At 43.4% G+C, this 27350-nt stretch overlaps 1 protein-coding gene across 3 annotated transcripts in view; it reads right to left on the bottom strand.

The window, feature by feature from the left end:
• CLIP1 (CAP-Gly domain containing linker protein 1) overlaps positions 1 to 26603 on the bottom strand; it is a 118141-nt gene extending 91538 nt beyond the window's left edge. For all 3 annotated transcript variants that reach the window (XM_028092514.2, XM_028092512.2, XM_088019575.1), the window contains exon 1: positions 26498 to 26603. The gene's annotated coding sequence lies outside the window, so the exon portion shown is untranslated. The remainder of the gene's footprint in view (positions 1 to 26497) is intronic.
• Positions 26604 to 27350: the final 747 nt, after the last annotated feature.

A 27350-nucleotide genomic window follows, 5' to 3' on the forward strand; every position in this document is an offset into this window, starting at 1 on the left:
CTGGCAGTTTGCTCAGCCTTGATGCCCTTTCCAAGTCTAGCGATGGCCATCTGCTAAAACCTTACTCAAGGGCAAACTCAGGCATTCATCTGCCCCACAAAGCCTTCTCCAATGCTCACCAGTGAAATTGTGCCCATCCTGCAATTTCCCACAGCAGAGTCTGGGCCGCTTCCCGGCACCCAGCACACTGAGCTGCGTGTGTAGTCCATGCGATCCACCAGGCTGTAAGCGCCTTTTAGTCGTTGTTACAGTCCCCAGAGTACTTTAACAACAATCCTCATTAAATAATATGAATGAGGAAAATAGCCTCAATTGTTTAAATGACTCTACAAACCAGGTCGGGTGTATCAGTATTTTATTTTATAAGATTTTATTTATTTGACACAGAGAGAGAAAGCACAAGTAGGCAGAGAGGTAGGCAGAGAGAGAGGGAGAAGCAGGCTCTCCACCAAGCAGGGAGCCGGACGCCGGGCTCGATCCCAAGACCTGGGGATCACGACCTGAGCCGAAGGCAGCCACCCAACCGACTGAGCCACCCAGGTGCCCCGGGTGTATCAGTATTTTCAAAAGTTATACTTGTCGGGTGGCACCTGACTGGCTCAGTTGGAAGAGCACACGACTCTTGATCTCAGGGTGGTGAGTTCCAGCCCCACAGTCGGTGGGAAGATTAAATAAACAAACTTTAAAAAGTTATACCTGGTGCTTGCTATAGGTGACAGAAAAATACATGTCCTAGGCGTAAGCTCAAAGAATTTATAATGCAGTTGGGAAGAAAGGACTCACATATATATGAAAATAACTAAGAATACAATATAATTTATGAGAAATACCAAACCATGTGATGATCCTGGAAGTGTTTTCAGAAGATGGAAGGGGAGAGCGGATTAAGGCAGAAAGAAAAGGCTCCATAGCAAGGCAAGATTTCTGCAGGCGCTCAAAGGAAAGTAACACCGTTGTGCGGGTGTTGGCAGTCAGGATTTTTAAAAAGGCAGACAGGTAGGACTCCAGAGGAGGAGGAGGAGGAGGAAAGGTATAAAGCCTGTAAGACAATGAGAAGCCTGGTTTGACAAACGTCAGAAGATTCTTGCAAGAAATCAAGTTAGACAAGAGTCTTAGAGTTCAATCTAAGAAATTTACTATGATCAGCTTTTACTTGCCTCTCACCTCAAGTGAAAAGCCTCCTTTACTTCAAGATTCTAGGAGTAGGAAATGAAAGATGGCTAGAGTTTCCTGTTAAAGCCTGAATTTATGTCAGTTGTTCATCTCAGTTATCTTAACCTGGCTACCACGGTCAAGCAAAGATTTAAACCAAGGGTTGGCAGGCTTTTTCTAGTGGCATGCCAAGTCTTTGCCCATTCCAACCGTGGGTCCAAGTAACAGACAGGGGTTGCCAGGGCAGGTCTTAAATTTCAGGGAAGAGAAGCCATGAGCATCTGAAGTCAGTGATCAAAATGGAAATACAAAGGAAGGTTCTCACCTCAAATTCTTCAGATAACACCTTAGCAAGGATAAATTTGGAGAGGCTATAAAGATTAGATACCACCAAACACAAATGACAAATTCCGGTCTTCTCTACTACTCTGCACGTGGGGCGGCAGAGACCAGATGTTCCTCCACCTACTCTGCCTTGAGAAGGTGAACAATTACAAAGGGAAACCTCACTAACCCAGAGTCAGGAGACCAGAAGGGGGAGCTCTCAAGCAGTACCAGTCAAGAATCGTCAAGGACAGACCCCAAAAGAACTGTCAGCAGGGAAGAATCATCAATTACAGGAGAAGATAAACACTGCATGTCCTCCAAGAAATCGACTACCCCACCCAGCTAATGAGAAACAGTCATGACCCTGAACTCTTGCTTTTCTCCAATGGATTTTCCTCAAAAACCACTCTTCCCAATTTCTTTCTCCATAAAGTAACGTGCTTCTCCTTATTTTGTTCGACTAGCCTATGCTTTTTGCTATGGCTTGCTTGTCCTGAATTGCAATTATCTGCTATTCCCAAATAAACTCATTTTTTGCTGGTAAAATAACTTTTATTTTTAAGATTTTTATAATATCTTACCATCAGCTGCTCACACCAGTCTGTAAAGTCATACTAAAAGCTAAATATTCTAGGTCTGCACTATCCAGTATGGTAGTCACCAGCCACATGTGCTGCTTAAAGCTGAAATTCTTTTAAAATGAAATAAAGGGGCACGTGGGTGGCTCGGTCGGTTAAGCATCTGCCTTCAGCTCGGGTCATGATCCTAGGGTCCTGGGATCAAGCCCCACGTCGGGCTCTCTGCTCAGCAAGGAGCCTGCTTCTCCCTCTCCCTCTACCTGCCGCACCCCCTGCTTGTGCTCTCTGTCAAATAAATAAATAAAATCTTAAAAAAATAATAATAAAATGAAATAAAAATTCAGGGGCACCTGGGTGGCTCAGTTGGTTGAGCATCCCACCCTTTGTTTCAGCTCAGGTCATGATCTCATGGGTTGTGAGATCATTCCCCACATCAGGCTCTGACCTCAGTTGGGAGTCCACTTGGGATTCTCTTTCCCTCTCCCTCTGCCCCTCCCCGGTTTCATGTGCACACACATGTATGCACGCGGTCTCTCTCTAAAAATAATTCTTTAAAATGAAATAAAAATTCAGCTCATGAGTCACAACAGCCATTACAATGCTCAATAACCACATTGCAACATATAGAACAATTTCTACCATCAAAGAAAGTTCTATTGGACAGCACTGTTCTAGAACCTCCTCCATCCAGGGAGGGCCTACTTGGCAAATGTAATCTCCTGAGGAAATTTTAAGATTATTTGAATTATACTGCTTTGGTCGAAATATTTTTGATTCCTCTTTTAGAAATAACTTCAGAGATAGTTTATAAGTTGTACTTTATTGGCAACCCAATGTGGTAGTGGCCATCCCAAACTCTCAAAGCACTTCATTGGACTTGGCTCTAAAACACTACTGGCTGTTTCCAAAATGTGAATTAAAAAAAAAAGTTAAAATATGATGTACAACTACTCAGCATATAAAAAAATGTATCCAAGGCACATACATAATCCTAAGAGTGCTAAGAATTACTAATGGCTCTATCACTGTAATAGATGAACAACACTTCCCTAGCTGACAAAACCTAAGTTCAGGTGTATTTTTTTCCATTTATTTTTTAAAAAGTCACATTATTTTATCATCTCAATTTCCAAACTATAATATTGCAACACAGACTACACACTAACCCCAAGAATCCTATATTTACATCACTGACTGATGCCATAGTTCTAATATCTTTTGAAGCCAAGAACCATTTGTTGTTGTTTTGGGGGTTTTTGGAGGGGGCAGGGGGGGGAAGGAGACAGAGAATTTCAAACAGGCTCCATGCCTAGCGCAGAGCCCAATGAGGGGCTCGATCTCACGACCCTGAGATCATGACCTGAGCCAAAATCAAGAGTCAGAAGCTTGGGGCGCCTGGGTGGCTCAGTCGTTAAGTGTCTGCCTTCGGCTCAGGTCATGATCCCAGGGTCCTGGGATCGAGCCCCACATCGGGCTCCTTGCTCCGTGGGAAGCCTGCTTCTCCCTCTCCCCTTGCTTGTGTTCCCTCTCTCACTGTGTTCTCCCTGTCAAAAAATAAAATCTTAAAAAAAAAAAAAGTCAGAAGCTTAACCAACTGAGCCACTCAGGCGCCCCAAGCCAAGAACCATTTGTAAAATGTTTATCTCTAGAACTCACTTCTGAACAGTCAAAAATAGCTACTATTTTGCTTGTACATTCTCAAATGGGATGTGCAAGGAGGGAGATTTCCTTCCAAGCACCAACTCCATTATCAGACAGAAGGACTCCAGGATATATAAGTGGCTCAGCTGCACAGTCCCTTCTGGTTCTCTTCTCAGTACAAGGTTTACATTTCACCTGACAGGAAGCTTTGTTGCTAAACATCAACACTAGAGGAACAGGGGTTTTGGTTTTGGTTTTGGTTTTTCCCTGCGTAACTTACCAGTTTATTTTGAGACAAAAAAAGCCAGGCCTCAAATAAGCAAAAATTTTGAAGTAGATTAATATCCTGGTTTGTGATTCAACTTTGAGATCTGACCAAATAAATTTTAAAAGGGCAAGGTATTCATTTCACGGAAGCAAATAACCTTAGAAGACCTATCTTCTTTGGTATTTCCCAAAAAGAGTGTGCTTTACATTTCTTGAGAATGTCAGCTTTACTCCAAGTTAGGATTCCAGAAAGTACAACTATTCTCCTCCACCCAACAAAAAATGCGTCCTACCCCCAGGGAAGTCAAGATTTGGTACACATTTGTTGAGTGTGTTAGATACTGGCAAAGACCAGCATCTGGGGAGGTTTCAAGTGATTAGGCTAATGCCAGTACATAGTGCACCCAAAGGCTTATCAGCTAGTATTTCTAAGAATTCAAGCACCCCACTTTCAGATAGAACTTCTCTCACTACACAGTATTTTAACAGGAAATTACATAGATATCAGCCTTCTGTTCTAAACAGATTTTCAGGGGTTGGGGATATAGTTCAAGACTACATCCTTCTCAAAACAGAGAACATTCGCTTACTGCAGTTACTCCTTTTAATAAACAATCTACGCTTCATAAAGAATATTGAAAACAACCAGATAAGAAAAAAAATTTGCCTTTAGGGAAAAAAAAACCAATGGATTATTACCAAGACCTGGGAGGAAGGAAAAATAAAAATAAAAACATGACTCTAGTAATGAATCCCAAGGCTGGAAATGGAGCCAGAGCCACCTAACACTATGCAAAGCACAATGAGCTAGCGCTATTTCAGCTGCCCCAGCAAACTACCAAACTGTCATTTTAAGATGCCTCTCGGATGACTTACCCTCTGCTATGATCAGCTACTATTCAGACCCCATCTGGATAACCCTTTCATGAAAGAGATCTTGCAAAGGGAATGGGAATTCAAAAACCAAAGATTCTGGGGCGCCTGGATGGCTCAGTCGTTAAGCGTCTGCGTTCAGCTCAGGTCATGATCCCAGGGTCCTGGGATGGAGCCCCGCATCGGGCTCCCTGCTCAGCAGGAGGCCTGCTTCTCCCTCTCCCACTCCCCCTGCTTGTGTTCCCTCTCTCGCTGTGTCTCTGTCAAATAAAAAAAAAAAAGTTTAAAAAAAAACACCAAAGATTCTATTCTCCCTGCATAAGAATATATGCCAAAACATAGAAACGTAGAAATGAAAACTGATCTAAAGCAGTTAGTCCCCGTAGCTAAAATTCACTTCAAATTTGCAGCTTCAAATTTAAATTTCTACAACTTATGTGTACAGGACAGCTCACATCTAAGAAGCTGTCTTAAAGACATCCCAGTTAAAGACACACATCTGAAAGGGAACACACCTAGTGGACCCATGAAGGGCTTGTAGTCTCAGAGAAAGTGAGTGTTCTAATAGGTCTTACATGTTTAAGAAAACAGGGACATGTGGCTGTTACAGAGGGAAACACTTGGGACAACACTTTAAAAAGAGAAGTCTACTTCAAAAAATGAGATGTTGAATCTCTCTAATACTGACATGCTTTGTGAGGGAAAAGCAGTAACAAAACAAAACAAAGTTTTCTGGCCACCTAATAATCTCTCAACTCACAAAATCAAATATAGAAGAGACCAATATAACTACTTAAATAAAAGATGGGAGGGGATAATTAATCAAGTGCTTGCACCCAGTATATAAGGACACAGGGTTTTTGAAGTTTTTGTTTAATGAAAGACAATCCTTGGGGCACTGGGTGGCACAGTCAGCTGAGCGTCCAACTCTTGGTTTTGGCTTGGGTTGTGATCTTGGGGTAGTGGGGTCAAGCTCCACGTTGGGCTCTGTGCTCAGCACAAAGTCGGCTTGGGACCCTCCTGCCTCTGCCCCTCCCCACCATGCTCTCTCATAAATAAATCTTTAAAAAAATAAAAACAGGGTGCCTGGGTGGCTCAGATGGTTAAGTGTCTGCCTTCGGCTCAGGTCATGATCCCAGGGTCCTGGGATCGAGTCCCGCATCAGGCTCCCTGCTCCTTGGGAGCCTGCTTCTCCTTGGGCGCCTGCTTCTCCCTCTGCCTCTCTCTCTCTCTCTCTCTCTCTCTCTCTCTGTCTCTCATGAATAAATAAATAAAAAGTTTTAAAAATAAAAAAAAATAAAAAAATAAAAACTGAGGTGCCTGGGGGGCTCAGTCAGTTGGGCCTCCGACTCTTGTTATCAGCTAGGCCATGATCTCAGTGTTGTGGGATCGAGCCCAGTGTCAGGGTCTGCACTCAGCACAGAGTCTGTTTCTCCCTCGCCTCTCTCTCTCTCTCATATAAATGGGTAAATAGAATCTTTGAAAATAAAAATTAAAAAAATACGGGAGGACAATCCTTGAGGAAATTCTATGTATTAACCATGAGAGACTAGGTTTCTGAACCTTTGTGTGAACCAATGCTTTTTCTTCCAACTCTGGCTAAAACAGGTACAAAGAGCAAAGCAATTATTCAAAAACAAATGATAACTTCTGAACTGTGATGCATCTGCACTTAGGGCTCTGGGTCATAAATAATTTATACTAATTCTGATAACCATGTATGATCATTTCAAACTGTTAGTTGCCCTGATGCTGAAGATATTCTTTCAAAGAACAAAAATGTCAGATTTGCAGGAAACAGGAAAATTGATAGCCAGTTACATAGCAAACAAAGCCAATGATTAACCACATACCCATTCACACAGTAAAATACCGCTCTACTAGTTTTCTGTTTTTTAAATTTCCTGCCAGAGGATATTTTAAAATAATGATTTTCTTACCATTATACAATCTTCAGTAAAATACAGAGAGCCTAACATTAATGTCTGTGTTTTTTTTTTTTAATCTACAGAAGTTGCACAAAAGTCAAACACAATTTACCAATATGAGACAAACTGGTACCTCATGGTGGCTGTAGAATCGGGCCAGGTCTCAGCTCATATCTGCCAAAAGCTGCACAATTTGAGCAACCCTGCCTATGAGGTCATGATGATGACATCACAAAGAAGAGTTCTGATGTGGGTCGACCTCTAGGACGCAACCTCACCACTTAAGAAAAACCAGGGATGCTGGGTGGCTCCATCGGTTAAGCATCTGACTCGATCTGAGCTCAGGTCTTGAACTCAGGGTCATGAGTTCAAGCCTTGGGCTCACATTGGGCTCCATGATGGGCATGGAGCTTACTTAACAACAACAAAACCCAGAAGGTTCTATATCCCTGAATCTGGAGCTGATGACTCAAGAAATGCACCTTCTCCCAAAGGGTCTCCCATCTAAGACGAGCCACATCTTTCTCCACTGCTGACCAGAATAAGCAATGCAGGTAAGCAGAGAAAAGCACATCTACCTAAGTCCTCACCTCACCACGAGAAACATATTTTTATGTATTTCAAGCTGGCAAGTTTTCATTCTGGCTCAGTTTCAAACACCTTTTATTAGTATTCTCTCCTGAAAAATTAAACAATATTTAAGAATTCTGAAAACCAGGGGCGCCTGGGTGGCTCAGTCGTTAAGCGTCTGCCTTCGGCTCGGGTCATGATCCCAGGGGCCTGGGATCGAGCCCCGCATCGGGCTCCCTGCTCGGCGGAAAGCCTGCTTCTCCCTCTCCCACTCCCCCTGCTTCTGTTCCCTCTCTCCCTGTGTCTCTCTCTGTCAAATAAATGAATAAAATCTTAAAAAAAAAAAAAAAAAAAAGAATTTTGAAAACTGAGTAGGAAGCAAATTGTAAACCTAAAATGTTACCTCTGCCTTGACAATCTAACTTCGCCAGTCCCAGTATTTATTCTATTTACTAAGAGGAGTGAGGATTAAGATGTGTAACCTAGAAGTTAATTCTGAAAATGCCAAAAGCATAAAGCCTCACCACAGCTCTGTAATAGTGTATTCTTGCTAAGAAAGGGCAAAATTTCCAGACTCTTGGTAACTGTTATAGCTTCCCCCTCTTAGGAGTTTTGGAGTTCACAAGCCAGCACAGAGTAAGAATTAGTTAAAATTTACTGTTATGTCTAAGCAGTTAAAAATGCTTGAATTGGAAGGAAATGTAACAAAGGATTATTAATAATTATCTCCAGGTGATGGGATTAGTGGTAGTTTTTAGATCTTCTCTGTTTTCTTGAGTTTAAATTTTAATGAACAGATATCATTTCTTGAGCAGGAAAAAAAATGATTTTTTAAGACACAGTAAAACGGGGCGCCTGGGTGGCTCAGTCGGTTAAGTGGCTGCCTTCGTCTCGGGTCATGATCCTGGGGTCGAGCCCCACGTCCGGCTCCCTGCTCAGCGGAGAGCCTGCTTCTCCCTCTCCCTCTGCCTGCCACTCAGCTTACTTGCGCGCGCGCTCTCTCTCTCTGTCAAATAAATAAAATCTTAAAAAAAAACCAAACACTTTTTTTTTTGAAAATGGTTTCAACCACAAAGAAAACCCTCTACTGTGCTGCTTTCCACGCAGGAACATAAATGCAGCACACAAGGGCAGCACGAGAGGTGGATATGCACACGCAGGGGCTCGGTGCTTACCCAGCCCATTTCCCCGTCTTCCTGGAGTCCCAGAACGCATTTCCCAGCTCCCTTGCGGCTCAGTGTAGTCACGTGACTGAGTTGTAGCCAATGGGATGCGAGGAGCCTGCAGGCAGTGGGCCACGCCCAGGCCTACCCCCTAAAATCTTCGCTGTGTGGTCCCCCATCCTGGCGGGCCCTTCCACTGACTGGACAGAGACCAACCGGGCAACCGCAAAAGCATGGCTTGAGGATGGTGGTGTCATAACACGGAAGAAGACTGGATCCCTTTATCACTTCTCCCTGGTCCACCATCAGTAAAAACCCACCCTGGACTTTTCCATAACTGAAAATAAACTTCTGTTTGAGTCACCAAAATCAGTGGGGTCTGTTGGAGCAGCTAGCTCTTCTTACCTAATACGGTGACAAAGATTAAAAACTTCCCTTAGAGGGGCACCTGGCGGCCTCAGTCAGTAGAGCATCCAACTCGATCTCTGGGTTGTGGGTTCAAGCCCCACAATGGGGGCAGAGATTACTTTTAAAAAAATAAAATATTAAAAAAAAAAAAGGAAAACTGGGGTGTCTGAGTGGCTCAGTCGTTAAGCATCTGCCTTCTGCTCAGGTCATGCATGATCTCAGGGTCCTGGGATCAAGCCCCGCATCGGGCTCCCTGCTCAGCAGGAAGCCTGCTTCTCCCTCTCCCACTCCCCCTGCTTGTGTTCCCTCTCTCACTCTGTCTCTGTCAAATAAATAAAATCTTTAAAAAATAATAAAAATTAAAAAGTATGCTTAGAGCTTTACAATCTCCTCTAAGTCAACTGAAGAAATTTTTAAGATAAGTACTTGAGATGGAAATACTTCATACCACAAAAAGCATAACTATATCAATAATAAATAAAAGTATTATATTTTCTTAAAAGTACTATACTTCCCTGGGTGGTGCAGTCAGCTGAGTGTCCAACTCTTGGTTTCTGCTCAGGTCATGATCTCAGGGTGGTGATATCAGGGTCCTGAGATCAAGCCCAGTGTGGGGCTCCCCGCTCAGCATAGAATCAGCTTGGGTTTCTCTCTCCCTCTCCCTCTCCCGCCTACAAGCATGCACTCTCTCTAAAATAAATAAATCTTTTTTTTTTTTTTTAAGGGCAAAAAGACGTTTAACTGGCAAGGGCAACACAGGTGTAAAAAACATACAAGTCTAATTACAGCACACTAAAACTTACGTGAGCTAAGACTGATGGGTTGAGAACTGTTCAGTTAGGTGATGGCAGTATTCTACTTCTGTGCACGTTTGAAATACTCCATAATGTAAAGTTTTTATTATAGGAAGTGTTTTAGTAAAATCTAAACCTCGCCTCTCCCTCATAACCTAAAAAAAGCTTAAGCAATTTACAGAAACAAGAGATTCCTCAAAACAAGCAGTTTCCAAAAATAAGCACAGTATAAATCATGTTCAAACAAAAGGAATTATGTTCTTCATAACTCCCCTGATTTTTTTAAGGTTTTGTTTACTCATTTTTGTTTTGCTGTTTTTATTTACTGTTATTAAAAAAGTTAAGGCTTAAAAAAAAAGTACGAAAAGAAGGCTAGACTAGGAAATGAACACCTGGATTCTGTCCCAGCTAGATGACCTTGAATTAGCATTTAACTCCTTCCCAGACCTTGGTATCCTCAGTTCTAACTAGAGGTTACTAAGTCAGATCCATTTCCAACACCATTCTTTTGTGGTTTGACTGTTTTGGATTTCAAATCCAAACTCCCTAAGCAAAAGGGCAAGGATCCAAAGTGAAAGAAAAGCCACTGTGGCTCTAACTTTGCCAAAGTAAGAGTACTCTGCCATGTGTGAAGAGAGAAGACTCGTCTGATAAGATCAGCTCCTAGCAAGCTCAGCATCTCCTGGCACCCTCTAGCAGAGCATTGTATCTTCCCAGGCAAATCACATCCCCACCCTACACCTGGTTCCCTCATGGTCCACTTCCCCCCATGAGCAAAACAAAAATCCTCCACTATTTACTAACTCTGGAAATTCTGTTGTGAGGCAAAGGAGAGTTTGAAGAATCTGAGAATCTGCAATGAAGTTCATCTGCCAGGAGAGGGCATTTGGCACTGAGCCTCTGGAAGCCGGCTGCAGGCTATGTGGTAGAGAGGCATCTGGAGACCCAGGTCTCAACTCTGCCCAGTGGGGGACCAGACAGGTTACGCGACTCACCTACAGACAGCCGCACTCTGAGACTTCTGAGCCCCCTTCTAATTCTAAAATGATCAAAGTTCACTAACTTAATAACAGAAGAGAAGGTAAAGAAGTTCCAAGGGTAATGGAAAGTCTAGTTTGAGAGGCGTGTTTCTGAAGCTCATTTTCAAGTCAAGCTTGAGAGAAAAATTCAAAGGCTGTGTTCTAGTATCATACTGCGGAGTTTGGGAGGTTCATTCACAGCTTAATCCCGTCCCCCGGAGTCATGGTTATGTAAGTATCTGTTGTATGCTGTGTCACTTGCTGTCCCCCACCCCCAACATGGGAGACGCAGTGTAACCTGAGCCGGTCTGCTTCAGCCACTGAAAACACTTACACAACACGCTGGTAGCTTTCCAAATTGACTCATGTTTCCACTAAAGAAAGGCAAATTATTCGATTTTTCCCCTTTTTGGTTTCATTCACATTCATATCTACATACAGAAAAGAATGGAAAAGACAAAACTGAAGAGCATTTACATATTTTCTTCAACTTTTGAGTAAAACAAGGAAGGTCAAGTATTCCAACTTCAACCGAGACCACCAAAACCCAACCAATAAGCTGATGGGCCTGCCTGAGGCCAATTTAACACATCTCCTTTTCTGGCCAAGCTGAGCTTACACTCTTGGGATGAGAAGTGCAGAGTTGCACCTCGCCTCCCGAGGATGGGCTGTTTTTTATTTTTATTTTTTAAAGATTTTACTTATTTATTTGACAGACAGAGACACAGCGAGAGAGGGAACACAAGCAGGGGGAGTGGGAGAGGGAGAAGCCAGCTTCCCACGGAGCAGGGAGCCCCATGCGGGGCTCGATCTCAGGACCCTGGGATCATGACCCGAGCCGAAGGCAGACGCTTAAGGACTGAGCCACCCAGGCGCCCGAGGATGGGATGTTTATACAGCAAAGCCCTTACTGCTCCACACTGCACGTTCCCCTGCCTAAGGGCTTCCGGGACATTCTGTAAAAGGATATAGGCAGAGCATCCCCTCCTCATGGGGTCCTTCCAGAGGACTCTCCCTGCCCTAGCTCTTCCTTCTCTGCACTTCACTAGCCACTGTGCGGTCTTCTATTACTGAATGATGAATCACACTCCTGTCTTGTTTGCTTAGCACACGATGACTAAGTTCCTCATGGTCAGGGGTAAGTTTTGTCTTTGCATCCAAAAGGACCAAAAGTATTTGGTACACAGTAAGAGTTCAAAAAAGTTCTGAACTGACTCAACATCAAAACAAGAACCCATAAAATGATGCAATACTGCAATTTTCAAACTAAAGCACCAAGTAACTCTATCTTACTATCTCTAAGCCTTTGACGAAGATGACAGCAATATGGAGTTTCCCAACCCAGGGGCTTCTTTTTAAAGTAGGTCAATGACGCTATGGGCAAACTGTTCAATTACTACCTCTAGTGAATGGTATGTAAGAGCTATAAGTCTCAAGTTAGATCATTATCTTTGTTGACACCAGCATACTTTCTAGAATAGCCCTGTCTGATGAAAATATGTGAGACAAATCCATAATTTTGCATTTTCTAGTAACCATGTTTAGAAAACTAAAAACAGCTGAATTAACAATTTACTTAACCGAATATATCCAAAATATTACTTCAAAATGTAATCAATATTAAAATTATTAATAGGCTGGGGCACCTGGGTGGCTCAGTCAGTTGAGCATCTTGCCTTGGGCTGGGGTCCTGATACCAGAGTCCTGGGATCGAGTCCTGCATCAGACGCCCTGTTTGGCGGAGAGTCTGCTTCTCCCTTTCCCTCTGCCCTTCCCCCCTGCTTGTGCTCACTCTCTCTCTCTCAAATAAATAAATACTCCTAAAAAAATTAATAGGCTGTATCACATTTTTTTTCCCTACTAGGGCTTTGAAACCCATTGTGTTTTTTATATTTATAGCACAGCTCCACTAGGACTTACCACATTTCAAGTGCTCAATAGCCATAAGGGGCTACTGTACTGGACAGTACAGGTCTAGAATATATGTTTAAGGCAGAATATAAATGAAGTGGCCTTCCTCTTGGCATCAGTAATAAAGTTGCCAGTTGCCCCAAATCCCCCTGGGTATACAACATTCGTCTTTCCAACTTCATTAACACATGTATGTGAGGAAAAGGAAAAATGTAAAATCCTGAATCTAAAACTGTGAATAATCATTAAGATAAAAAAAGGGGGGAAAGCATTTATAACAAGAGGATCTTTAAAATACCTATTTGAGGGGTGCCTGGGTGGCTCAGTCGTTAAGCGTCTGCCTTCGGCTCAGGTCATGATCCTGGGGTCCTGGGACTGAGCCCCGCATCGGGCTCCCTGCTCAGTGGGAAGCCTGCTTCTCCCTCTCCCACTCCCCCTGCTTGTGTTCCCTCCCTCGCTGTCTCTCTCTGTCAAATAAATAAATAAAATGTTAAAAAAATTCTCTATCCCCCTCTCCCTCTGCCCATCCCCCAGCTTGAGTGTGTGCGTGCAAGTGTGCTCTCCCTCTAAAAAAATAAAAATTAAAATAAAAAAATAAAATACCTATTTGACAGGGGACACATAATATATAAAGATGACCTGCTTGTAGCACAAGGCACTGGCCAGTAAAACTGATAGCTCAGCACTAAGAGTTTGAAAATAGACCCACACAAAACTCAAAGGGAAGTACAGAGATTGCGTTACGGGTGAAAATTTAATAAATGTGTCTCAAGGTACACGAGGGGAACCAGAAAGTTAGTGACTGGCAGATTTAAGGCCAACATAGCAGGAGCAGTGTTTCAAGTACAAAGTGGGGAGAGAGAGCATTATTCTACTGAAGCAGCAGCGTGCTTAGCTTCTGCAGCCTTTCTGACTGTAAGAAACCAAGGAATGGAGTGATAAGAACATGTGGAAAGAAAGGCTCAGGGACTGGAGGGAAAAAAGCTGCAGGACCGTCAGAGATGCTAAGGGTTAACTGCTGTTAGTTATTTGCTTCTTACTAATCCGGTATTTTTGTCCCCTAAACTTTAGTAAATTGTCTTTGACTTTGAAACAGGCTAGGGGCTATAATTTAAAATGTAAGACCCAGGGAAGAAAAGGCATTGTCCCACATTTTAACTTTGGAGAAACTTGTCAGCCTTCTTAATGAAGACACAGAATCCTGGTTGAGGGATGGAGAGCATCTCCTCCAGAGTATCTGGCAAGCACCTGGGGTCAGTCGGTGTGAACTGATGATGAGTGACATGAAGCCGCCTAAGGCCATGGCTGGTTCAGCTTCCCAGAAGCTAGCCCCTTGAGCAGAGAGAAAACGTGTGAGAGGTTACCAAACACAGTCCAGGGCACGGGCCACAGATCCACTGCTTCAAATTAGTGCCAGAACAAGGGAGGTAAACTAGAGAAGAGCAAGCAGGGGTCTGGGGCCATTTGGTTTCAGCAGCAACTAAGTGATTGGCTTAAAGGGTAACAGGATAAAATCTTAAACCTGAGCAGTCAGTCTATGAAGGCTGGTGCCTGTGACACAGGGAAATTCCAAACTGCCTCTCTGTTTCTTCATCCCACCATCTCCAGCAGAGGATTAAAAGACTCAGGAATAATGACAAGATCAGCCAGGGGAAAAGGCCATGCAGCCCTGTCAGAAATAAACATACACGAGAAGAGGACGATTTTCCAAAGTGGACAGAGGAGAAAGAGAATCCACCTTCCTGAGGGCTGACTCTGTCTTTCCAAGGCATATGCCTAAAGGGGTGGAGCAATGTCTCAAATTTGTTCAGGAGGCCAGAGCATCTGAAAATAGTGGTGTTCTTAACAGAATATCATGAAATATTGAGATACAGTATAAAAAATGTTTAATATAGGGGTGCCTTGGTGGCTCAGTCGGTTAAACATCTGCCTACCACTCAGGTAGTGATCCCTGGAATCAGGGCCCGCATGGAGCTGCCTGCTCAGCAGTGAGTCTGCTTCTCTTCCTCTTCCCCTCCCCCTCCTGCTTGTGCTCTTTCCCTCTCACTCTCTCAAATAAATAAAATCTTTAAAAAAATGTTTAACATACAGTAGCAGAGCCTAAGACGTAGAACAAAATACACGATACATGATATAACTTTTTAAACAAGCCAGAGTCAAACAGCTTTAAAGTTAACACAAAAATTAAAAACAAAGTGCACATCTCTAGCAAGAATAGAGTACAAAAGATAAAAGATAAGTAAACAGTGCAGTCACTGTTTTTAAAAGAATCAATGTGAGGGGCGCCTGGGTGGCTCAGTCGCTTCTTAAGTGTCTACCTCCAGCTCAGGTCATGATCCCAGGGTCCCAGGACTGAGCCCCTCATAGGGCCCTGAGTCTGCTTCTCCCTCTGCCTCTTCCACTGCTCACGCCTCCTTGCTCTCTCTAATAAATAAATAAATAATCTTTAACACCCCCCCCCACAAAAAAAAGGATCAATGTGAAAAGCACATTTAGACACTAAAGGACACAAGCCAGGAAGGGTCAGAAGATTAACTGACTCCTTAGTCCAAATGGTGCCACATTTGAACTGTTATACTTCCAATTTGTAACTGGTAGAGGCCTTACAAAGCAATTTATAAAATCAGTCTACGAACCTTAAGTGCCAGTTTGAGAATATCATACAATAAGATACTGAAGGTAAACAGAAACTTTTACCCCATCTCTCTATAGAAGTCAGAAGTAGCTTTTTTAAGTGATTAAAGACTCAGTACAGGATGTTTGCTGAATGAAGTCAGAACAGGGTATCAATAGACATGACCATTTCAAAAATTATTCTGTGCTTGAAAATTATGTTTTTAAGATTCAGTGTATGACATAGTGCAGAATACAAATTGTACCCAGAATTTCAAAGTCTACAGCAGGAGAAGGAGGCGGCTGAAATCCAACCAAGCCAAAGCGATCCAGAGCATTAGGCAATTTTTCTAGAAGTTGAAACTCTGTGTCATGATGCAACCGCCTGCAATTATGAATGTCTTTGTAGAGCTAAGTGTGAGTGGAGATTTATTTTATGTTCCTGCTACTTAAACAGAAAATATGCAGCCTCCCAAAGTTCCTCCAGCTGCAAAAGAATTTTTATTTTTTTTAAGATTTTATTTATTCATTTGAGACCCAGAGATACAGAGAGAGAGAGAGCGAGAGAGAGCATGAGCAGGGGGAGAGGCAGAGGGAGAAGCAGGGCTCTCTGCTGAGCCAGGTGCCAGACGTGGGGCTTGATCCCAGGACCCTGGGATCATGACCCAAGCCGAAGGCAGACGCTTAACCATCTGAGCCACCCAGGCGCCCCTGCAAGAGAACTTTTTAAAAAGGGAGCATGGAAAGCTGAATAATCTGAGCTATTTTGCTCATTTACACAAATTTCTACAAAATTCCTGTGGCTCTAACTAATACCACCAGCTTAGAGAAAGATCTTAAAAGGGACAGAAACTACTAGGCCTGGTCAGTATCTCCCAGAAGAACTTACTTAATAGGTCGACAGCAGTCAATTATACTCATGTGTCAAAAGGAACGAATGTGCTTAATATAGCAGCATAAAATTTTAGAGTCAGAAGAGATCTTAGCAATCTAGTTCAACTTCCTCATTTTACCACTGAGGAAATGGACTCTAAAAAGTGAAATCACTTGTTAAGGTCCAGTTACTTAACAGTCTAGGACATAAAACCTCAATCTTCAGATTAAAGACTCCTGGTCCTAAAGTGTGCCAATGAATACAAGTTTCTGATCTGTTATATATACAGCAGTGAGAGGAGTCAATCCCCAGGCAAGTTAAAATTGGTGTCCCTTTCCAATCTTCACAAAAGAATAAAAGTAAGCATACTGTCTCTTCCCCTTAAACAGACACTGCCCGTACTAAAAGCAAACACATACCAGCTGTTTGTTCTGAACAAGAAAAAGGCACAAAGATAACTCACAAAACAATCACTTGGGTTTTTTTCCTCTTTATAAAATCTCTCGTTTTTACTCCGCAAATAAGCAAATTTAGTATTTGCTATATAGATTTTCAGATCCAATGGGGGAAATAAAAATCACATTTCTATTTTCACAGTACTGAAGGACACCTGCTATTTCAAGAGAAGATACCACTCTACTCATTTTCCTTACGAGTCCCTAAGATGCTTTTCTGTACAACCACCCTAGATACTGTAAACAGAGACTAGGAAACAGTTTCATTTGGATCTTAATACCCAGCTTCGTTGTTGGTTATTTTTTCCCTGCTTAGGTATTCTTCCATACAGACACACAGCAAGTCCTATCAGACCTTAGAAAGAAAAACCACACCTTTGGGGAGCCTGGCTGGCTCAGTCCATAGGGCATGCGACTCTTGATCACCAGGTTGTCGGTTCAAGTCCCACATTGGGTGTAGACATTACTTAAAATTATAACAAGAAAAGAAAAAAAGAAGAAAATAAAAGCCTCACCTTTAATTAAACTCTGGGAAATAAAACTGACAAACATACAAAGTGACTGAAATTTGGCAAGGCACGAGTTCTGACATGAGGAGCAGGAGATGCTTTTCCATGCTGAATATTTAACTCCTCATAAATTACAAGTTCTTCAGTGACAACTGTTCATTAAAAACGTGCCCTTTAATAATGGCAAGGCACTCCTACTCAAACTAACTTTCAAAAACATGGCCATGAAGAAAGGTTTTAATTTCCCATACTGGTAAAAGTGGGTTTTTCCCCTTTCTGACTTAAAAGAAAGAAGAAAACTGAGCTGACAGCCAACTTCCTTACCAACAGGCAGCCAGGAAGATACTAGGGACTAAATGGAAGGAAAGAAGCGTTCTAACATTTACTGAGTTTTACACACTTTAATTCATTTAATCCGCATGGCAACTACATGAAGTAGCTATAATGCCCAATTTACAGATGAGAACACTGAGCTCCAAAAGGTTAAGTAGTTGGTAGGTCTTCTATAAAGTAACAGAGCCAGGATCTGCTGCCAGGATCTGCTACCAGGCAAAGGACTGACTTCCATTACAAGCCCTGTGTTCCCCAAGGCAGAGGTGTGCCTGTTTTAATTATCTCCAATATCTGGCCTAGTGCCTCCCTACAACAGGTACTCAATAAATGCCTGACAGATACGGAAAATAAAAGATAATTGGTGAACTCAACAACAAAAACAAAAACTCAACTTAAGACTGGGCAAAGCACTTGAATACACAATTCCTTCAAAGATGCACAAATGGCCAACAGGCACATGAAAAGATGTTCAACACCACAAATCTTTAGAGAAATGCAAATCAGAATTACAGGGACATACCATCTCACACCCATTACGAGGACTACTACCAAAAAATTGGAAAATTACAAGTGTTGGCGAGGATGTGGAGGAACTGGAACCCTCTGCACTGTTGGTGGGAATGTAAGATGGTGCAGACGCTGTAGAAACAGAATGGTGGTGCCTCCAAAAATTAAAAAGAATTACCATATGATCCAACCACTTCTGGGTATATATACAAAAGAACTGAAAGCGGGGTCTCAAAGTGATATTTGTACACCCGCGTTCACAGCAATACTCGTAACAGTAAAGCACAAAAGCAATCCAAGTACCCACTGACAGATGAGTGGACAGGCAAAATATGGTCTATACATATCACAGAGTAGGATTCAGCCTTAAAAAGGAAAGAAAGTCTGACACATGGTACAACATAGATGAATCCTGAGGACATTATGCTAAGTGAAATAAGTCACTCACAAAAAGACAAGCACTGTGTGATTCCACTTGTATGAGGTAATCAAAGTCATAGAGACAGAAGGTAAAATGGTGGTTGCCAGGGGGAGGAGGGAGAGGGGGAATGGAGAATTACTGTTTAATGGATACAGAGTTTCATTTTGGCAAGATGAGGAGGGTTCTGGAAAAGGATGATGGTGGCGGCTACACAAGAGGAAGGTATTTAACGTCACTGAACTGTAAATTTAAAGACGGTTATGATGGTGAATTTTGTTATGTGTATTTTACCACAAGAAAAACAACTGGAAAAAAAGGTAGTTGGTATTCTTTTGTATATTTTTATGCCAAACACTAACATACTAGTGTTCTGCACATTGCTTTTGCACTTAATATTCTGAAGGTCGAAGTAAAAGATAATTGGTATATTCTCCAAAGAAGCTATACAAATGCCCAATAAGCACATGAAAAGGTGTTCAATATCACCAGTCATGAGGCAAATGCAAATCAAAATTACAATGAGATACCGCACTTGACCCTCACTAGAATGACTGCAATTAAAAAAAAAATTTTAAAAGGGGCACCTGGGTGGCTCAGTCGTTAAGCAACTGCCTTCGGCTCAGGTCATGATCCCAGGGTCCGGGGATTGAGCCCCGCTGTTGGGCTGCCTGCTCTGCGGGAAGCCTGCTTCTCCCTCTCCCACTCCCCCTGCTTGTGTTCCCTCTCTCGCTGTGTCTCTCTGTGTCAAATAAATAAATAAATCTTTAAAAAAAATTTAAAAAAACATAATGAGTTGACAAGGATGTGGAAAAAATGGAACTTCACTCGTTGCTGATGGCACAATCACTTTAGAAAACAGTTGTGTGGTTCCTCAAAAGGTAGAGCTCCCATATGAACCAGCAATTCCACTCCTAGGTACACACCCAAGATAAATGAAAACATAAGTCCACTCACAAACACAAATATTCAAAATAGCATTATTCCTAATAGGCAAAAAAGTGGAACAACGCAAATGTCCATCAGTTGATGAGCAACAACAAAAAGGTGGTATATCCAAGCAATGGAAAATTATTTAGCCCTAAAAAGGATAAAGTATTGATACATGCTACAACATGAATGAACTTTGAAAACATTTTGCTAAGTGAAAGAAGTCAGTCGTACTGTACGATTCCATTTATATGAAATGTCTAGAATAGGCAAGTCTATAGAAACAGAGTAGGGCTGGGAATACAGGGCTTCTTCTTGGTATGAAGAAAAGATACTAAAACTGATGGTGGCGATAGTGGCACAACTTTACACGAAAAAGCTAGTTTACCCAGCAGTTTTTCCTGTTTACCACCTACAAGCCTCTATTTTTGACCAAACAACAGAAAAAAGACTTGCAGAAAACTCAGTGATTATAAAATGCTAGAGATCAGTAGGATGAACTCATCAGGGCAGGGAAGCCTCTCCTTAAGCCTCTCCTTGATGTAAACCCAAACTTCTTAGTTTTATTGCCTGTTACTTGCCCTCAAAACACAGAGCAGCTACTGTCTCAACATGTTACTTTTATGCCTCATTATCTTTGCTCAATATGGCCTAGAATATCTTACCTAAACTATCCCTGCCTCAAAACCCCAGATTTCCATCAATACCAAACACAAGGGCTAATTCCTACTTGGGATTCCCTCCCAGACACACACCCCCGACCCTAATGAAGTGACGACCTTCCAGGGTCCCACCTTAGGTGCCACCGTACTCACTGCAGTTGTCTCACTCGTGAGACACAGAGTTCCTTGTATCTAGGAGAGTCTTCCGAACACAAGAGATGTTTGATAAACTGGCACTTCTGGAGATTTCTCCTCCCACACACAGGACACTTTCTCTTGGTCACATTCACCTGAAAAGCTTTTCTATAAACCCAATCATGCACAAAACAAACACAGGCAACCAGTGATACAGGACTGGCCTTTCCTTTGTCTTCATGTTCCCCAGCCAATTTGGCATTTGAAAGCCCGGACTCCCTCCGCATTACCGTTACCACCTAACAAGGTTATCTAGAGCTCTCCGGTTCAACAAAGCCGAATCCCTTCCATTAATACAGCAAACACATAGAGTGGAACAGGACAGGTGTCACCCCCACTTTATAGAGCAACAATCAGAGAAAGGTTAAGCAACTTGCCCAAGCTGAGACTGAAGCAAATTCAGGACCTCAAACTTCTTAACTATAGTTCTGATTCCTCATGCTGGTTTGCTGAGGGTATTTCCAGTGAAAATTTTACTCTTTTAATTACTTAAAAATAGTAATATAAATTCAGATGGAAGGACATACTCTAAAACACTGAGATGATTTTCTCTGGACAATAGGATTATGGGTAAATTGCATTTTTCTGTGTTTCTGTATGTGTGTTTGTTTTATACATTATGTATTGAACCCACATATTATAAAACAATATATATTATTAAAACGTAAGGGCCATTGTAAAACTGATATATAAGAGAAAAAGCACCTGAGAACCTTCGAAAAATAATCACTTCACTAGAAAACATTTTCTAAAATCTAAATTTGAGGGGCACCTGGGTGGCTCAGTTGGTTAAGTACCTGCCTTCGGCTCAGGTCATGGTCCCAGGGTCCTGGGATCGAGCCCCACATCGGGCTCTCTGCTCAGCGGGAACCTGCTTCTCCCTCTCCCTGCTGCTCCCCCTGCTTGTACTCTCTCTGTCAAATGATAAAATCTTTAAAAATAAATAAAGTAAAATAAAATAAAATCTAAATTTGACTCCGAAACTAGATTCTCAATGTAACAACCTAAGTAAGCCATATATGCCTTACAAGAGAAATCAGCAATTCGGTTTCGAGATACACAGTTTTTTCTAGTCACCCATGTGTGAAAGAAACTTAGTGATAATAGTTTTCTTTCACTTCGGCCATAAAAAAAAAATTACCATGCCTATAAAGCTTATTCATTCTATAGTCTAGAAAAGTCTAATAGGATCTTTCCTGCCTTAAGGTATTTGAACATAATGTCTCCAGTAATAAATCATTCTTAGGAGTAAATCAGTTAAAGAGACAAGGCAGAAGGTCAAAAGATTTGGTTTCAAGATTTTTAGGAAAATATCCCTAAAATCTCTTATCTTTCCTGAGAAGAGGGGGGGAGAAATATGCCAAATATTTCAACACACTACACGACTAAGATTTGTAGAATCTGATAAAAAAAAAAATCTTGTTAACGTTGCCATCCCTTTATACATCAAACCCAAATTTCGGATGATTTGTACTCCCTGAACATCTGGATCTTCAGGCCTTTAACTTCAGAGAAGATGCAGTACATCAAGGACTCGAAAATTTTAAGTGTGAAAAATGGGCAGAGTTCAAACCGGGATCTAATCCAAGCTATACTTAGACATAAGTAAGCAAAGGAGAATACAAATATCAAGCTACTTAACTGGGGTCACAAGTATATTAGACTTTGTGCTTATATAAAATATTCGGGCAGGAAAATGTCTGTACTCTCATTAGGATCCCTGAGAAGAGGTGGAAGAGAATACATTTTACCCAGGAAAAGAGATACCAAAGGGAGTTCCCAATAGGGATTCTGTATGAGGACTACTTTCTCTTTTCAAAGATTTTACAAAGAACAGTTTTAAGATTTTGTTGCTGAACCACTTTAGACAATTAAAAACCAGACCCACCCATTGAGTTAGTGCTAGTGGAATCTGTCCTTCTGGAAGTGCCAGATGGAGATTAAAAAAAAAAAAAAAAAACCTTTTTACTAATGGTGGCCAAGATTCCTTGGTACTTGGTGCCAGGACCAGGATATTAACCCAGATGTCCTAGCCAAATCCAAGGTTGGTTTACTACTATCTGCCAACCTTAAAAAAAAAAAAAATAAAGCCTCCTCTGTTCCCCTGATTGAAATCTGAAGAGGTCGCTCTTACTTGAAATTCTTGTGTAGTACCATCAGTCAAGATGTTTTCCCTTAAAAGAGCATTGTAACTGAAATGCTGATTTAAAGCATATGGATTCTCTGAGTTCCATCTACATGGGGAACATACACTACGTATATTAAAATACATAAGATGCTGTAATAGTTTAATGTAATGTATGGTGATTAACATAACAATAAAAAATTTAAAGGAAAAAAAAAAGATGCTGTCATAGTTTAAAGCCTCCCTAAACAATTATCTAAAAAACTCATATCCAGGGCAATACTGACAATGCTTTCCAATTAAGATTGAAGAGACTTACATGAAGGTTTATATTAAACAGAGATTTCTGAACCATGAAACTTTTAAGACTAAAAAGGAAGGCTTTGCTGTCAGGAGCACAATTCCAGGAAAAAGCTATATATGCAAATGTCAGTTACAAGGCCTCCCAGGGTTGAGCAAAGATCCTGAATACAAATAGCAAAGTATACACTCAATAGCAAGTCTGAACATCAAGTACTGGTTTGGCCTTTCTGCCAACCACTAAAGTGCTACTGCCAACATACTTGCGCATTGCTTAAAATACCATAAAACAGGGTTCAATTTCTAGCTCTGTATTCATTAGTCGTGTGGCCTTTTAGACAAGTCAGTAAAATTCTTTGAGCCTCATACATTCCCTCATATTTAACTACTTCTTCAACAAAATCAATAGCGTTATTATTGTCTTTCACTATTTTAAAATATTTTAATAAATACCTATTTTAAGGACTACAATCTATACGGCTTTAAATGATCGGTCCTCTCCTCTCCCAAACTCCCACTTCAGGACCTTTGTACTTGCTGTTCCCTCTTCCTACTATGCCCTTCCCTCAGGGATCTATATTCCCTCGCTTCCTCTAGATCTTTACTCAAGTCACATTTTCATCAAGGTCTCCTCTTGCCACCCTATCTAAAATTCTTATTACCCTAACTCTTGTCCCCAAAACTGCATTTTTCCCCTTCCCTGACTTATTTTTTTTCATACCATGTATCACTGTCCAACATACAATAAATTTTATTGATACAGTTATTGTATGTCTCCCCTACAAAGATTTCAGTTTTATTCACTGCTATCCTATCAGCACCCAGAACAGCACCTGGCACACGGCCTTGCTCAATAAATATCTGTTGAGTGCATACCAAATGAGACTTAATACAGCTCACAGATAGGTACCCCACAGGCCCACCTGCTGCTTTTGGGGAGAATATCACAACACTTCAAAGAACTATCAGCTTGTCAGGACTGATCAACAACACTGATGCCCTCTTTATATCTGAAAAAACACCTGGACCTCACATATCATTTGTACAAGAGAATTAAGAAGAAAGTTATACGGGGTAAAAAGCCTCACTTTAGTTAACACTCAACAACATGTCCTTTTAGGGGCGCCTGGGTGGCTCAGATGGTTAAGCGTCTGCCTTCGGCTCAGGTCATGATCCCAGGGTCCTGGGATCGAGCCCCGCATCAGGTTCCCTGCTCGGCGGGAAACCTGCTTCTCCCTCTCCCTCTTCCTCTCTCCCTGCTTGTGTTCCCTCTCTTGCTGTGTCTCTCTCTGTCAAATAAATAAAATCTTTAAAAAAAAAAAAAGGTCCTTTCATGGGGCGCCTGGGTGGCTCAGTCGGTTAAGCGTCTGCCTTCGGCTCAGGTCATGATCCCAGGGTCCTGGGACTGAGCCCCGCACTGGGCTCCCTGCTCAGCGAAGAGCCGGCTTCTCCCTCTCCCTCTGCTGCTCCCCCTGCTTGTGCTCTCCCTCTCTCTCTAATAAATAAAATCTCTTTAAAAAAAATATTAAGCCATCTCCATGTAACTTCACCACCCTACCCTCTGCTTTTTTCTTTAGCTTTGACTTGAATAAAACCAATCTTAAAACTTATGAACCTCATATTTGCAATTACCTAAATAATATTTACCAAACACACTACTCTGTAGAATCCTGCAGAGGGTGCTATAAAAAGAAATAAAAGGGGAGCCTCGCTGGCTCAGTTGGTGGAGCATGCAACTCTTGATCTCAGGGTTGTGGGTTCGAGCCCCATACTGGATGTAGAGATTACTTTACAAAAATCTTAAAATAAAGTGGAAGGTCCTTACCATATACATTCCCAGGATGAAATATATATGTATATATACATATGTGTGTTGTGTGTGACCATATATGGCCAGAAATATATCTGCAAATAATAATCAAGAACACCTGCAAGGGAAAAATTCAAAGATGCCTGCCTTTGTATGGAGTACATGAGGACCAGTTCATCTCTTACTAACCATCCATTGGGCTTAGAATCCCAAGACAGACAGTACTTAAAAGCAAGGGTCAAACATTACTGCATTAAGTTCACATGTATTTATGTATGAGTCACATGGGATGCAACAGACTCAATGTTAGACACTGGGTAAAAAAAAAAATTTTCAATGTAAGTAAGAAGGGCACCAAATTGGAAACTCCTACTAAAGAACAGAAACCAGATCAGCTTATGTTGTGCTTGAGCACAAGCCCAAGCTTAAGCAATTCTTGAAAAGGTAGGGAAGGGCACGATCTTTATCTTCAGACAATACCTACAAGGGATCCCACCCAGTTTCAGGTTTTTTTACTCCTTTGAACGCAGGGGCCTAAGAGGTACTTTACCACTTTCTGTGAACGTCAAAAACCCAGCACCAGCCTTGTTCTAGCGATCATCTACTTCCTTTGGTTTAATAAAGGCCAGCCTCGCTCCTTGCCAGGAATTCACTATACCAATCTAATAACTAAGCACCTGGAGTCAATACCCGAGCTCACATCCTGACACCACCACGTAAGAGTTGCATGACCCTGCGCAAGGTACTTGACCTTTGGATGCCTCCTCTGTAAAATGGGGATAATGATAGCACCTTCACTGGGTGAGGATGATTAATGAGATAAAACATAAAAGACATGCCCAAAGCCTGACCAAAGGAAGCCCTCAATAAAGGTTAATTGTTATTATTTCCAGAGGGAAAAAAATGCCCCAAGGCTGAGGAGCAACATAACTGAGGATCCTTGCAAAAGGTTATCATTAAACCCAAAAGTCAAACACATTTGTTCTCCTGATTTGTGGATACCACGGATTACAGTAATAGTAATAAAACAGTAACACCAACCAAAATCATAACCACAACTGCAGCAACGCTAATACTGAGCACTGTTCTAACCTAAAACGGGAAGAAGGCAAGGTTGCCTTAAAAAAAAAAAAAAATTCAATTTTCTCTACCCTCCTTTTAAAATACGGTAACTGGTGACCAAGTTTTGCTAAAAACAGGTATGTAGAAGATTACAGACTTGACGTGTAATTTCTTCATACCAAAGAGGTGGGGCTGTGAAAGGGGGAGGGGGTGGTGCTCGGTTCCTGCCAGATGGAAAAGCCACATGAAGTGGAGAAACGGCCGAGTTCAGGGTTTATCCCCAAATCAAAATCAGATTTTTGAAGCACAGGACCTCCAAATTAGGGGAATCAGAAGGCTCTGCTTTTAAAATAACCTCTACACAAGTGTCATCTGTCTTCCGAGCCAATCCCCTGCCGAGGGAGAAGGCTCGGGTTACGGGGCACTGGTGTTATTTGAGAAATCCTTGTCACCTCTTGTCATCCACCTTCTCCGAGAATCACAGTCCCACCTGGGGGGAGGGGGACAAAAGCCACGGCCAGGCAGACCGGACCGGCGCACGCACGGAGGCCACGGCCAGGGTGCCCTCCATTCCGGCTCGCGGGCACCGGCTGGCAGGGCCCGAGGGACGCTCCCGAGGCCGGGCGGCTGCGCCCGGGGGCAACAGGTCCCGCCGGGGCTCGGCCTCCGCGGAGTCCGGGCCGCCCCAGGCGCCCCAGGGCCAAGGGGAGGGGAGCGGGGCGCCCGGGAGGGAGCGGCGCCTAGGGCGGCGCAGGGGCAAGGAGTCCAAGCTCCATCTTGAGGCGGACGGAGGAAGGGAAGGCCGGGCTCGGCGCTGACAGGGCCGAGCCACTTTTCCGGCTCCGCGGGGGGGGGGCACCCCAGGGACCCCCGGCCTCCAGGGCCACCCGCTCGGGACTCCCTGGGTCCCCACGGGAGCGGCCCCGCTCGCGGCACTCGGGGCCCTCCCTGACGCCGGGCCCGGCCCCCCACCCCCGGCCCCGAGCCCGGCGGACCGGAGCGGGCCCGGCCGGGCGCAAGGAGAGGGGGAAGGAGGATACCAGGGAAGGGGAAAGGGTCCGCGCCCCGCTCACCGTCGCCTCGGTCGCCGCCGGTCGCGCCACCTGCCCCACTGCAGCAGCAGCAGCAGCAGCAGCAGCAGCAGCCGCGCGGCCGCCGCCTCCCGCCTCCCGGCTCGTCGGCTCGGGGCGGGGGAGAGCGTGACGCGCCGCCGCCGCGGGGCCGGGCGGGCGCGCGCCGCCAGGAGAAGACGCGGCGGCGGCTCCTCCCCGCGCGCTCGGCCGCCGCGCCCGCCCCCGGCCCGGCCGCCCAGTGCCTGAGCCCCGCGCCCACCCCCGGGCCCCGTCCCGAGCCCCGCACCGCCGCCTTTGTCTGCACCCGCCGCTGCCCGGGAGCCGAGCTCCAGCCGCCCGGCGCGCCCGCCGTCCCGCCCTCAGATCCTAATGAGGACCGGGATGGAAGGAAGGTGTGAGGGAAGCCCCCAGAGGCCTGGACTAAGGGGCTTCTCCTCATTTCGGTTAGTTGCGCATTTTCTGAAAATGTTCCCAGAATTGGCAAGTCACACCCGGGAGCTCCATTCAGTCCTGACCACAGCCTGCTAGCTTGGGGCTGATTCTTCCCCCCCCCTCTTTAAAACGCCAGACCCAGGGTGAGAAATCCTTGGACACAAGCCAGGAGGAGCTGCCCACAGCTGGTTAAGTTTAGGGAGCGTCGTCTCTGTCCTCCTCTCCCTCCGGGGAAAGACCCTGGGTGCGGAATTCCTGGGAAAACCTGAAGGGAGCCGCCTACAGCACGTGAAGCTTGAGAAGGACCATCTCTGTCGGCAGGCTCCTTTCCTCCAGGAAAAGGTTTAAAATCCCTTGAAACAAGCCCAGCACTTGCTCCATTAGTTTGAGAAAGGTCTCTTTTATTCGCCCCAGCCGCTTG

Source organism: Eumetopias jubatus, unplaced genomic scaffold (assembly GCF_037043125.1).
Source record: "Eumetopias jubatus isolate StellerSeaLion01/CBP00866 unplaced genomic scaffold, mEumJub1_p1.0 scaffold_16, whole genome shotgun sequence".
Classification (NCBI taxonomy): domain Eukaryota; kingdom Metazoa; phylum Chordata; class Mammalia; order Carnivora; family Otariidae; genus Eumetopias; species Eumetopias jubatus.